Source organism: Balaenoptera ricei, chromosome 13 (genome assembly GCF_028023285.1).
Source record: "Balaenoptera ricei isolate mBalRic1 chromosome 13, mBalRic1.hap2, whole genome shotgun sequence".
Lineage (NCBI taxonomy): Eukaryota > Metazoa > Chordata > Mammalia > Artiodactyla > Balaenopteridae > Balaenoptera > Balaenoptera ricei.
This window is the reverse complement of record NC_082651.1, coordinates 90,183,765-90,196,382: the sequence shown is the minus strand read 5'-3', so window position 1 is coordinate 90,196,382 and position 12,618 is coordinate 90,183,765. Positions and strand designations below refer to the sequence as shown.

Genomic DNA, 12,618 nt, shown 5'->3' with positions numbered 1-12,618 from the left:
TTCCCCCTCCCCATATCCTCAAGTTCATGCTCTAGTAGGTCTGTGTCTTTATTCCTGTCATACAGAGTGAAGTAAGTCAGAAAGAGAAAAACAAATACTGTATGCTAACACATATATATGGAATCTAAAAAATAATAAAATAATAAAAAAATAAAATTAAAAAATGGTCATGAAGAACCTAGGGGCAAGACGGGAATAAAGACACAGACCTACTGGGTCAGATTTTTTTTAATGGGAATGCAGGGAGGCTGTCCTGAGCACCGTAGGATGTTTCACAGCATCTTCGGTCTTTACCCCCTAGATGCCAGTAGCACCCCTAGGGTCATGAGAATCAAACCCTCTGCTGGATGTCCCCTGACAGGCAAAAATCACCCCCATTTAAGAACCACTAGCAGAAAGTCAAAATTGCAATAAGCAACATAATTGCAATAAGCAACATAATTGCAATTTGAATGCAGAAAGGACCGACTCCACACTTCATTTGAAGCACAGAAGTGTCCCTTTAACTGTCACAGATTAACCCAGCCATCTGTTTTTTTTTAAATAAATTTATTTATTTATTTATGGCTGTGTTGGGTCTTCGTTTCTGTGCGAGGGCTTTCTCCAGTTGCGGCAAGCGGGGGCCACCCTTCATCGCAGTGCGTGGGCCTCTCACTGCCGCGGCCTCTCCCGTCGCGGAGCACAGGCTCCAGACGTGCAGGCTCAGTAATTGTGGCCCACGGGCCCAGCCGCTCCTCGGCATGTGGGATCCTCCTGGACCGGGGCACGAACCCGTGTCCCCTGCATCGACAGGCGGACTCTCAACCACTGCGCCACCAGGGAAGCCCCAGCCATCTGTTTTAAGGGAATCAAAGCATTATAGAAATCAGATGGTTAAAAACAAATCTGTTCTTAAGATTATGTCTGAGTAAATGCAAAGGTAGGGACACAGAGTTAGTAGTAAGAATACTGATGTCAGACACAGACATCCCAGCACACTCCTGACAATACAGGAAATGAGTGGGGTGTTCAGACTAGATCAGAATTACTTCCTAGGAACCCATAGTAATTGGTTCTTATCACCTTGGTAATAAAAAAAAAAAGAATCTGATATCAGAACCTTTATTAGTCTTTATATATGCACATATGTACAAAATGAGTTATTACTAAAGTAAGTAAGTGGTATTAATATCTCCTTTCTCCTTTCTAGGCAAGGAAAGAGAAGTCGATATTATGTTGCTAAGATCCTAAGGGATCCTTATCTCCTCACCTCCAGCAGAAAGCAAACAGTTTTGTGTTTCAATAGTCCCTTTTAGGGAGTGTGCTAATGGGTCTAGAGTAAAGGGAGAGAGAGGCTTCTGGTGGCACTGAAAAGAGGAAGCCAGACCAAGGAGACTAAGGAGGAAAAAGGGAATATCTGATCTTCCCAAATGCAAGACAGCCTTGCCTGCTTAGCAGAGACACTAGGAATATGGAGATCGCAATAAGACACACGGCAGCCTTGAGAACAAGGGCATGGGTCTCTGGAAGAGCGAGCAGTCTAAGCTTGACTGAGATCAGACTTCCTGCCAGCCAAGGTGGGCAGCAGTGAGGACGGTTTAGCTTGATTCAAAAAAAACTAATTAATGTGATAATTTTCATATCCTAGAATTGGTGGACAAATGTTCATACTTAACTACATATATGTAAACTGTAAATAGCGTTAATTCCAGGTTGACATTCTATACAAATCAACTGGTCACCTTTATGAGGTCTGAGTTTAAAAGCTTCTTTAGTTATAGTTAAGTATCTGGTCTAGTGGTCTGTACAGTCTATCTAATCATAACAAGCAAGTCTGGGACCTATGGGGCAGAGGCAGGAAGGCAACCCCTTTTCTGAATGCTACTCTAGCCATGCTAATGTGTTTATCATAATTGGTATGTATACTCTTTAATTCAATTTAATTATTTAATTCAGAAAGTATAATCATTCCCTCAACAGATACAGAAGAGTACCTGCTGTGTAGCAGGCATGGTGCTAGAAGCTGGGATTCAATATTGAGAAAAGCAGATAATCACGGTTCTCACGGATCTTAAACTTCTAGGTGGATTGGTGGACACCAGTAAAATAATCACACAAATAAATATAAAATTATAGTTTCAGGAAGGAGGCATCCAGGCTAACATGAGAATTGAAATAGGAAGGTTTTCCTTGTTCAGAAGTCAGGGAACATTTGCCCAAGATGTGAGTGAGAACTGAAGAGATGAGTAGGAATTAAATAAGCGAAGAAGGGAGGAGAGGGGGGCCAAGTTCCAAGCAAAAGAAAGAGCCTGTGCAACCTCTGCTGAGAAGGAAGAAAATGGTGGGAGTGCAAAACGAAGGCCGGAGAAGTAAATAAAGATGAGAATACACGTTTAAGACCATGTTACAGACTTCAGTCTCTAAGAAAAATAGGACACCACTGAAGCAGTTTAAACTGAGGATTCGACGAGAGGGTAGAGGTGGGAAGTGACATGATCAAACTGACACCACAAAACTGTAGCATAAGCTATAAAGGTCAATGTCATGGTCCTAGGATTCAAGAGGAGAGCTGATAAGGGAGAAAAAGACTCACTTTAAAGGTCAAAAGAGGGCTTCCCTGGTGGCGCAGTGGTTAGGAATCCGCCTGCCAATGCAGGGGACACGGGTTCGTGCCCCGGTCCGGGAAGATCCCACATGCCGCGGAGCAACTGGGCCCGTGAGCCACAACTACTGAGCCTGCGCGTCTGGAGCCTGTGCTCCGCAACGGGAGAGGCCGCGACAGTGAGAGGCCCGCGCACCGCGATGAAGAGTGGCCCCTGCTTGCCGCAACTAGAGAAAGCCCTCGCACAGAAACGAAGACCCAACACAGCCAAAAATAATAAATAATAAACAAATAAAAATAAAAGGTCAAAAGAAATTAAGCAAGGAGAAATAAACTGCTATAATGAGTCCATTATGTGCCCTAAGAAATCTTATATGGCACTGAAAGATAGGAAATGCTCAGAAGAGAGAAGCTACATTGGAAAAATGACCTAACCAGTTGTACCAAAACTGTTACAGTTCTTCTCACATGGTCCTCCTCTGGCTAGAATTACCTGTGATATTTCAGGATGTGAACATTTTTCTCATTTTTTTGTTGTGTTAGAATTTTCATAGAAGTAATACATGTTCATTAGGAAAGTGCAAGTGTGAAAATGTAGATAATAATCGTCTATAATCTCACCAGAATTTATAATGACATTATTGCTGTCTGACTCACCATTCTCTAAGGGAAACTAAGCCCAGCCCAGTGGCCAGGGTAGGTCGCTGGTTCTGTGAAGTACAAAGTACTTGAGGGAACAGAAGACACTTAGATTACTGGATAAGTCAAGCCACAGTCACTAGAGAAGAGGCCAAAATCCAAATTCTGGTAAAAGCATATACGGACACCAAGTCTAGAGGTGTCAGAGATAAGAATTGAAGTTAGTAGTACAATATGGAAGCCATATACAGATGGCCTACAGACACATGAAAGAATGCTCAACATCATTAATCATTAGAGAAATGCAAATCAAAACTACAATGAGATATCATCTCACACCGGTCAGAATGGCCATCATCAAAAAATCTAGAAACAATAAATGCTGGAGAGGGTGTGGAGGAAAGGGAACACTCTTGCACTGTTGGTGGGAATGTAAATTGATACAGCCACTATGGAGAACAGTATGGAGGTTCCTTAAAAAACTACAAATAGAACTACCATACGACCCAGCAATCCCAATACTGGGCATATACCCTGAGAAAACCATAGGTCAAAAAGAGTCATGTACCAAAATGTTCATTGCAGCTCTATTTACAATAGCCAGGACATGGAAGCAACCTAAATGTCCATCGACAGATGAATGGATAAAGAAGATGTGGCACATATATACAATGGAATATTACTCAGCCATAAAAAGAAATGAAATGGAGGTATTTGTAATGAGGTGGATGGAGTTAGAGTCTGTCATACAGAGTGAAGTCAGAAAGAGAAAAACAAATACAGTATGCTAACACATATATACGGAATCTAAGGGAAAAAAAAAAAAAAAGGCCATGAAGAACCTAGTGGCAAGACGGGAATAAAGACACAGACCTACTAGAGAATGGACTTGAGGATATGGGGAGGGGGTGGGGTGAGATGTGACAGGGTGAGAGAGTGTCATGGACATATATACACTACCAAATGTAAAATAGATAACTAGTGGGAAGCAGCCGCATAGCACAGGGAGATCAGCTCGGTGCTTTGTGACCACCTAGAAGGGTGGGATGGGGAGGATGGGAGGGAGGGAGATGCAAGAGGGAAGAGAAATGGGAACATATTGTATATGTATAACTGATTCACTTTGTTATAAAGCAGAAGCTAACACACCACTGTAAGGCAATTATACTTCAATAAAGATGTTTAAAAAAAAAAAAATATGGAAGCCATTGGAGTCAGAATTGTCCTTGAACACCAGCTGGTATTTGAAGCTTATTATTACAGACAGGCAGGAAGGTTTTTTGGTGCATGGGAAAATCCACCTAGTGCTAACATCTAGCCAGGTTTCAAACTGGTCTTTTTAAAACCAGTATCAGAACTATTGATACTTAAGATATTTGTCAAATGACACCATAAAACTCCTAGAAGAGAGCATAGGCAAAACACTCTCTGACATAAATTGTACCAATGTTTTCTTAGGTCAGTCTCCCAAGGCAATAGAAATAAAAACAGAAATAAACAAATGGGACCTAATCAAACTTATAAGATTTGCACTGCAAAGAAAACCATAAAAAAAAAAAAAATAAAACGAAAAGACAACCTACAGAATGGGAGAAAATATTTGAAAATGTTGTGACCCACAAGGGCGAGATAATCTCCAAAATATACAAACTCAACAACAACAACAACAAAAAAAAAACCCAATCGAAAAATGGGCAGAAGACCTTATAGACATTTCTCCAAAGCAGACATACAGGTGGCCAGTAGGCATATGAAAAGATGCTCAACATCACTAATTATTAGAGAAATGCAAATCAAAACTACAGTGAGGTACCACCTCACACCAGTCAGAATGGCCATCATGAAAAAGTCAACAAATAACAAATGCAGGAGAGGGTGTGGAGAAAAGGGAACTCTCCTACACTGTTGGTGGGAATGTAAGTTGGTAAAGTCACTATGGAAAACAGTATGGAGGTTCCTCAGAAAACTAAAAATAGAATTACCATATGATCCAGCAATCCCACTCCTGGAAATATATCCAGACAAAACTATAATTCAAAAAGATACATGCACCCTTATGTTCATAGCAGCACTGTTCACAATAGCCAAAACATGGAAACAACCTAAATGCCCATCAACAGATGAATGGATAAAGAAGATGTGGTATATATATATTTTATATATATATATAATATATATATATACATATATATATATATACAGTGGAATACTACTCAGCCATAAAAAAGAACTAAATAACACCATTTGCAGCAACATGGATGCAACTAGAGATTATCATACTAAGTGAAGTAAGTCAGGAAGATAAATACCATATGATATCATTTATATGTGGAATCTAAAATATGGCACAAATGAACCTATCTACAAAGCATAAACTGACTCAAAGACATAGAGAACAGACTTGTGGTTGCCAATGGGGGGGGGAGAGGGATGGACTGGGAGTTTGGAGTTGGTAGATGTAAACTGTTACATTTAGAATGGATAAACAACAAGGTCCTAATGTATAGCACAGGGAACTATATATTCAATATCCTGTGATAAACCATAATGGAAAAAAAATATTAAAAAAGAATGTCTCGGGGGCTTCCCAGGTGGCGCAGTGGTTGAGAATCTGCCTGCCAATGCAGGGGACACGGGTTCGAGCCCTGGTCTGGGAGGATCCCACATGCCGCGGAGCGGCTGGGCCCGTGAGCCACAACTACTGAGCCTGCGCGTCTGGAGCCTGTGCTCCGCAACAAGAGAGGCCGCGGCAGTGAGAGGCCCGCGCACCGCGATGAAGAGTGGCCCCCGCTTGCCACAACTAGAGAAAACCCTCGCACAGAAACGAAGACCCAACACAGCCAAAAATAAAGAAATAAATTAAAAAAAAAAAAAAAAAAAAAGGGCACGGAATTCAGTGTTCGCCTAAAAAAAAAAAAAAAAAGAATGTCTCTATGTGTATAACTGAGTCACTTTGCTGCACAGCAGAGATGGGCACAACATTGTAAATCAACTATACTTCAATTTAAGAAAAAGAAAAAAAAGATATTTGTCAAAAACACACATAAATACACACACACACACACACACACACACACACACACACACACATTCCTGGTATCTTCCCCAAACCTAATGAGTAAGTATCTCTGAAGTTAAGATTCAGAATTATACATTTTCAACAAGTTTAGATAATTCTTTTGTGTACTCAAGTGCCAATATCAGGGGTCTAGGCTACGACTACCATGAAGCCTGCTGCTAAAAAAAAGCCCATGACTACTAAGAGCTAGTGACTATTCGAGTAACATTGACCTACTCTGCCTAGTAAAAGAAGTTCTTTTTCTCAGTAATTAGAAAAAAGCAATTAAGGTCCATAAGCCCTGGTCCCTGCATTCACTATAGCCTTCCCAGAGTTCCCAAAGCCCAAAGTCTAATACTGTAGTTCATCAATTGCATGAAATATTTTGGATCAGCAATCTTTTACAAATGAATTCAATTATAAGCTACCAAAAGCTGAATGGAATAAGACCTAGCTTCATTTAAAATATCATTTTTCCTTATTACATTATAATATTCCCTAAACCAACATAAAACCGAAAGAAGATTCACTTTACTTTCTTTTCTTAAATTTTCACCAAAGTATTAGGAGGTAGATCAAAACTTTCTATATCAGTGTTTTATAGCTTCTCAGGCTTATAAAATGCTTAGCTAATATTGGAAAAGCAGAAACCATCAAGTGTCACTTTTTGTTGTGGATTAACACATAGAAAAGGACACTCTGTGTGAGAATAATAGAACAAGACCAAGAAATCACAGAAGATAAAAAGCTGAATAAGAATCAACAAAATATCAGTTGTTTTTTAAAGGAAGCACAACTGATATTCATAAGTATAGGATTTAAGAATTATAAAATAATCTTCCCATGATATTCAGGATCAGTCAGATTCTCAAACACTGGATCTAATTCTGAAGTCCCAAAATCCAAGAAATATGTGACATATTTATAAAGCATTCAGAACTAAAACCTGAATATAGGCTTGAAAATATTTACTTTAAATCACCTTAGCTGGTGAAAAATAAATAAGTGAACCTATTTCATGTATAGCCAGGTAGAAATGTTTTGTTAAAGCAAAAATCTGTAAAGGGTGATGCTTATTTGGTTTGTCCTCGCTAAACATTAGAAACAACATACATAATAAGTAACTAAACACAATAATCTTTAAGATAGCAATAAGTCTTTGGAGAAGAATAAAACTGGAGAGGAATGGAGAAATGTCTACAGGGGGCTAAAGGAAAAGGTAAAATTCTTTGCCCAGATTAACTATCATTCAAGTATGAGGACAAAATAAAGACATTTTTCAACATGCAAGAACTCAGAAAGTTTTCTACCTGCATTGGTTAGGATTATTTCAGGTGCAAATGAAATAAATCTAATTCAAATAAGTTTAAACAGAAGAGGGACTCTATTTGCAACTAAGACCCAGTGCAGCCTAAATAAATAAATAAATAAAATTAAAAAAAAAAAAAGGGGGACTTCCCTGGTAGTCCAGTGGTAAAGAATCTGCCTTACAATGCAGGGGATGCGGGTTCGATCCCTGGTCAGGGAACTAAGATCCCACATGCTGGGGGCCAACTAAGCCTGCGCGCCCCAACTACTGAGCTCAGGCACCTCAGCTAGAGAGCCTGCGCACCACAAACTACAGAGTCCATGCGCTCTGGGACCCACGTGCCACAACTACAGAGCCCACGCGCCCTGGAGCCTGCGCACCACAACTGAAGAGAAAACCCACGCGCCGCAACGAATGATCCCACATGCCACAACTAAGACCCAATGCAGCCAAAAATAAATAATAAATAAATCTTAAAAAAAGAAGAGGGACTCTATTGGCTCAAACAACTGGGAAGAAAGGGGGTCATGCAGGTCTGACTGTGCCCAGAGTCTCAACTATTATTATCAACTCTTCCTCTCTCTCTCTTTTTCTCCTCGATCTGTTTGTTTGTTTTTCAGTCTGTGGCATCATTCTCTCTCCTACTGAATATATCCCTCCTCCAAATTGTGGGAAAAGAAGAAAACATGGTTGGAACTAGTCTGATTTTACATCATCCCACTAGTAAAAACAAATCAAAACTGCATCAGTATATATAAATCCCCTGGAAAGACTGATCAGACTTGAGCCACCTCTTTAAAAAAAATCCCTGTGCTCCAGGTGATCTTGTACTATGATGGGCTACACATCGACCTGATACCCATGTCTGTGGTCACAGACATAGAGTATAGTGACTTACAGCGCCACAAGGGTCACATCAAATGGCTAGCGCTAGAGGAGCAAATTTCTAAAGAAAAGCATGTTATTGCCATAAGAAGGTAGGAGACATAGTAGGCAGCTAAAACAGCAGTAATGCACTATGCCACCTATTTATCCTTTCTGAAAAAAAATTCTGGAAATCATAATTCTGCAAAACAAACAAACAAAAAGAAAAGAAGAATAAAAATTCACAGAAAGAAAAAGGCACGAGCAAGCAGAGAAACAAGCAAAATGTATATTTCTATCCAAATAATTGTTGATAATATGCTTATGAAGTAAAATACAGTTAAGATATACATGTATATTATTAGGTAATTATGTATTTTATATACATTACATATATAATTGTTAAGAAAGGAGTTATAAAAACATAATAGGCATTTAAAAAACTGAAAAATTGCAGATGATTCAAGATCATTGTGTAGGGGGAAGGAAGTGCTCAAGAGCAAAGAAAAGGTATCCTAAAAATCTCATCTTATTTAAATGGATAAGAGGGAGAAAGTTTTATATGTATTGTTCAGTTATCTATGTTAATAGGAAAACGTATGTTTAAATACATATATGTTGAAATTTTAAAGGTAGCACGAAAATAGTGCTCTCAAATTTTTAAAGCACTAGAAGGGGAAAAACATGGGAAAAATTATCAAACCAGGACAAGTCACAAAGTGAGTTAAATATGGGCAAATAAGAAAGCATAATAAAAGGAAGAGACAAAAGAAGATGGCAGAAAAGAGAAAACATGTAAGTAATTACAGTAAGTAGAAATGCATTGCATTCCCATATTCTAAGAAGGCTGTCACATGAGGTTTTAAAAAAAAGCAAAATGCAAAATTCAGTTTTATTTTATTTTTAATCAAAAAATATATTATTTTAATATTTAAAATATTTTTTTAATATTTTAAAGGAATGACACAAAGAAATTGAAAAGAATGGAAATATCAAGATATTCCTGTCAAATGATACCAAATTTAAATCAAGAATGGCATTGTTAATATCTAAGCAGAGGTAGGGCAAAAATCAATGTGACAAAAAGGGAAATTTTATATTGAGAAAATATAAAATACCTCAAAAGAATTTAAACTTTTATTCACGAAACAACACAATAACAAATTATATAATGGAAAAAAAGTTAGATCCAAGGAGATTCAACAAAAATTAAATCATGAAAACTTTTAACATACACCTCTCAGAAGCTGAAAGAAGTACACACACTAAAAAAGAATTGTAATTCTATAATGACAATGCTAGACTTTTTCGATATTGAACTTTGTACCTAACATCTAAAATATATACATTATTTTTAAATGTTTATGGCATATTTATAAAAATTAATCATGTACTAGGCCACGAAGAAAATCTCAATACACTACAAAATGTAGAAATAGTATAGGCCACATGGTCTATCCATAAAGCAATAAATATAGAAAGTAACAAAACAGGAATGTCATTAACCTCTTGCCAAGCTTGGAGACTCAGTAACAACCTGCAACACTGCTGTGGGGATTCTCCCTTCTAGCCTTTCATAAGGAGTCCAGGGCGCTGACCCCTTATTCTTGATCATAATGGGGTGATCTGAAAGAAGGGGATGTGAATATGGGATAAATATGAGACAGAACAAGAAACTCTTGAGCATGGAGGGTCTCTCTCCTGCTGGGGAAGGGGAAGGTATGGATGCTCTTCACCTAAAGCTAATGGAAAGAATAGGTAGGGGACTCTGACACAAATTTCACTCAAGGAAAACCGGGAAGGATTGCAGGTCTTTCTGAGAATGTCCATTATTCTAAGCGTGTCATTTTTAGTGGGAAAATGATAGTTAATTTATTTATAAATTCACTGGGTGGCTTAAAGTACAAGACAGAATAGGAGCAGACATGAGATGGAAGGCACAGTCTGGGACACATTCCATGAAACTGTTGAGAGTGCTAAGCACAGGTAAACTGGCCTCAGTTTCTCCCCCGTCCACTCTTCCTCCTCTGCATGCTCAGTTATCTCACAGTCTCCAATAACTCCAATCAACTTCCAGCCAGCATCAGTCTTTTTATTTCTGCTCCATGAATCTCTTCTCAAACGTGTCAGTCTCTTGTTGAACCTTCTCTACCTTACTGGACTGAGGGAAACTTGGCTCTCCCCTAAAAACATTGCTTCCCCTGTAGCCTTCTCAAAAGGAGGCTGGTGTTTCTCCCATGGCACTTCTACCACTGATTCTGAAGTAGGGTAAATGTCCTTCATGTTTTCATTGCAGCTTTCAAGAATTTGCCCTACCTCCTTCCTAAAAATCCATAGCTTTGGAACCAGGTTATCAAATTCACCCTCTAAACCATCATTATTGCTGTCATCTGAAGTCCCTAGGTCATACTCCTCACTTCTGAACAATTTTAGGCTGGCTCACCGTCACTCTCTAATACTACTCCTTTCATATTTGTGGTAATTTCAGTATACATTTAAATAAATTCTCCTGGCACTCCAACCTGTTAGTTACTTGAATGTTTTCCTATAATAATAATCTTCTCATACTACCTCAGTCACTCTTTCCCATTGCCAGAACCTAGACACAGCAATCTCTCCATAATCTCAATTTCATACATCTTATTCCCTGCCACAATCTCCTATCTTGCAAGCTCATTTCCTATAGTCTTCCAAACCCAATAATCCTTTGATTCCACTGGGACTTCCAAGCCATTAATGCTACCACTCTTTCACTGTCCCTCATTCCTTTTGATGTCCTTACTCTTCTCCTCACCCAGTTTAAATTACATAGTTAATCCTGATAATTAATCCTTGTTATATTCCTTGCCCTTCTCTCACTGATTTGAATTTGCTTGGTGAAATTTATGCCACTGGTTATATCCAATCCTCTACCAATTCTAAGTCTGAACACATGAAGCTGAGCGTGACTGGAGAAAAATGCAATTCCACACATGACTGCTCTCACTTTAAAATTCAACCATGAACCTCAAATGGGACCCTAATATTGCCAGACAGAAAAACCATAGATCTTGGTCTACTGATTCTCCTACTCTCCTAGACAACTATTTCAGATGTTCTTCTCTCTTTGGAAATCCTACGAACACCTCCTTTATAAACATCAGTCTCAGCATATAATCAGTTTCCTATATTATGAAGGATTTGAAATAATCAAAAGGGAACATCCAGAGACTTTCACCATCACATCTACACACACCTGCCTTCTCACCTGTTAGCAGAAGTAATAAACTTTCAAGCTCCTATCTAAAGCCAATCTTCCACAAGTTCACTAGATACCATCTCTTTTTGCCTACTCGTAGACAAGTTTCTAGCAATTCTTCCCTTTCTCTTCTACATCAATTTTATGCTCTTTACTTATTCTCCATCAGCATACAAAGAAACTATCATTTCTCCCATGTTTAAAAAAATCCTCTTTTCACTCTTTCCCTATAACTACTACCCCCATTTCTCTGCTCCCCTTTCCAGCAAAACTCCTTTAAAAGCCGTTGGTATTCACTGTGGCCTATTTCTCTCCCACTCTTTCTTAAACTCATGCCAATCAAGCTTTGCCCCATTGCTGCACTGAAACCATTCCACTCAACATCATCAGTGATCTCCACATTGCTAAGCTCAATTGTCAATCTTTTTTTTTTTTTTTTGCAGTACATTTTTTTATTGGACTGTAGTTGCTTTACAATGGTGTGTTAGTTTCTGCTGTACAACAAAGTGAATCAGCTATATGTATACATATATCCCCTCCCTCTTGGACCTCCCTCCCACCCATCTAGGTCATCACAGAGCACTGAGCCGAGCTCCCTGTGCTACACAGCAGGTTCCCACTAGCTATTAATTTTACACATGGTAGTGTATATATGTCAATCCTAATCTCCCAGTTCGTCCCACCCCCCCTTCCCCCACTGTGTCCACACGTCTGTTTTCTTCATTAAGAAAGGAGTGATACACTTTCTTCACTTGGCTTTCCATATATCACACTCCCTTGTTTTTTCTATTAGCTCACTCATTTCTCTTTTCTCCTTTGATATTTTCTCTTCTTTTTATTGATCTTTTAATATTGGAGTGTCCCAACGTTAAATCTTTAGTCCTCTCCTCTGTCTATGTTCATTCTCTTGGTTATCACATCCATTTCCA

At 38.8% G+C, this 12,618-nt stretch overlaps 1 protein-coding gene across 1 annotated transcript in view; it reads right to left on the bottom strand.

Moving 5' to 3' along the window:
* Positions 1–701: 701 nt before the first annotated feature.
* RAD51AP2 (RAD51 associated protein 2) overlaps positions 702–12,618 on the bottom strand; it is a 34,724-nt gene continuing 22,807 nt past the window's right edge. Inside the window, exon 4 of the mRNA XM_059943498.1 lies at positions 702–834. The gene's annotated coding sequence lies outside the window, so the exon portion shown is untranslated. The remainder of the gene's footprint in view (positions 835–12,618) is intronic.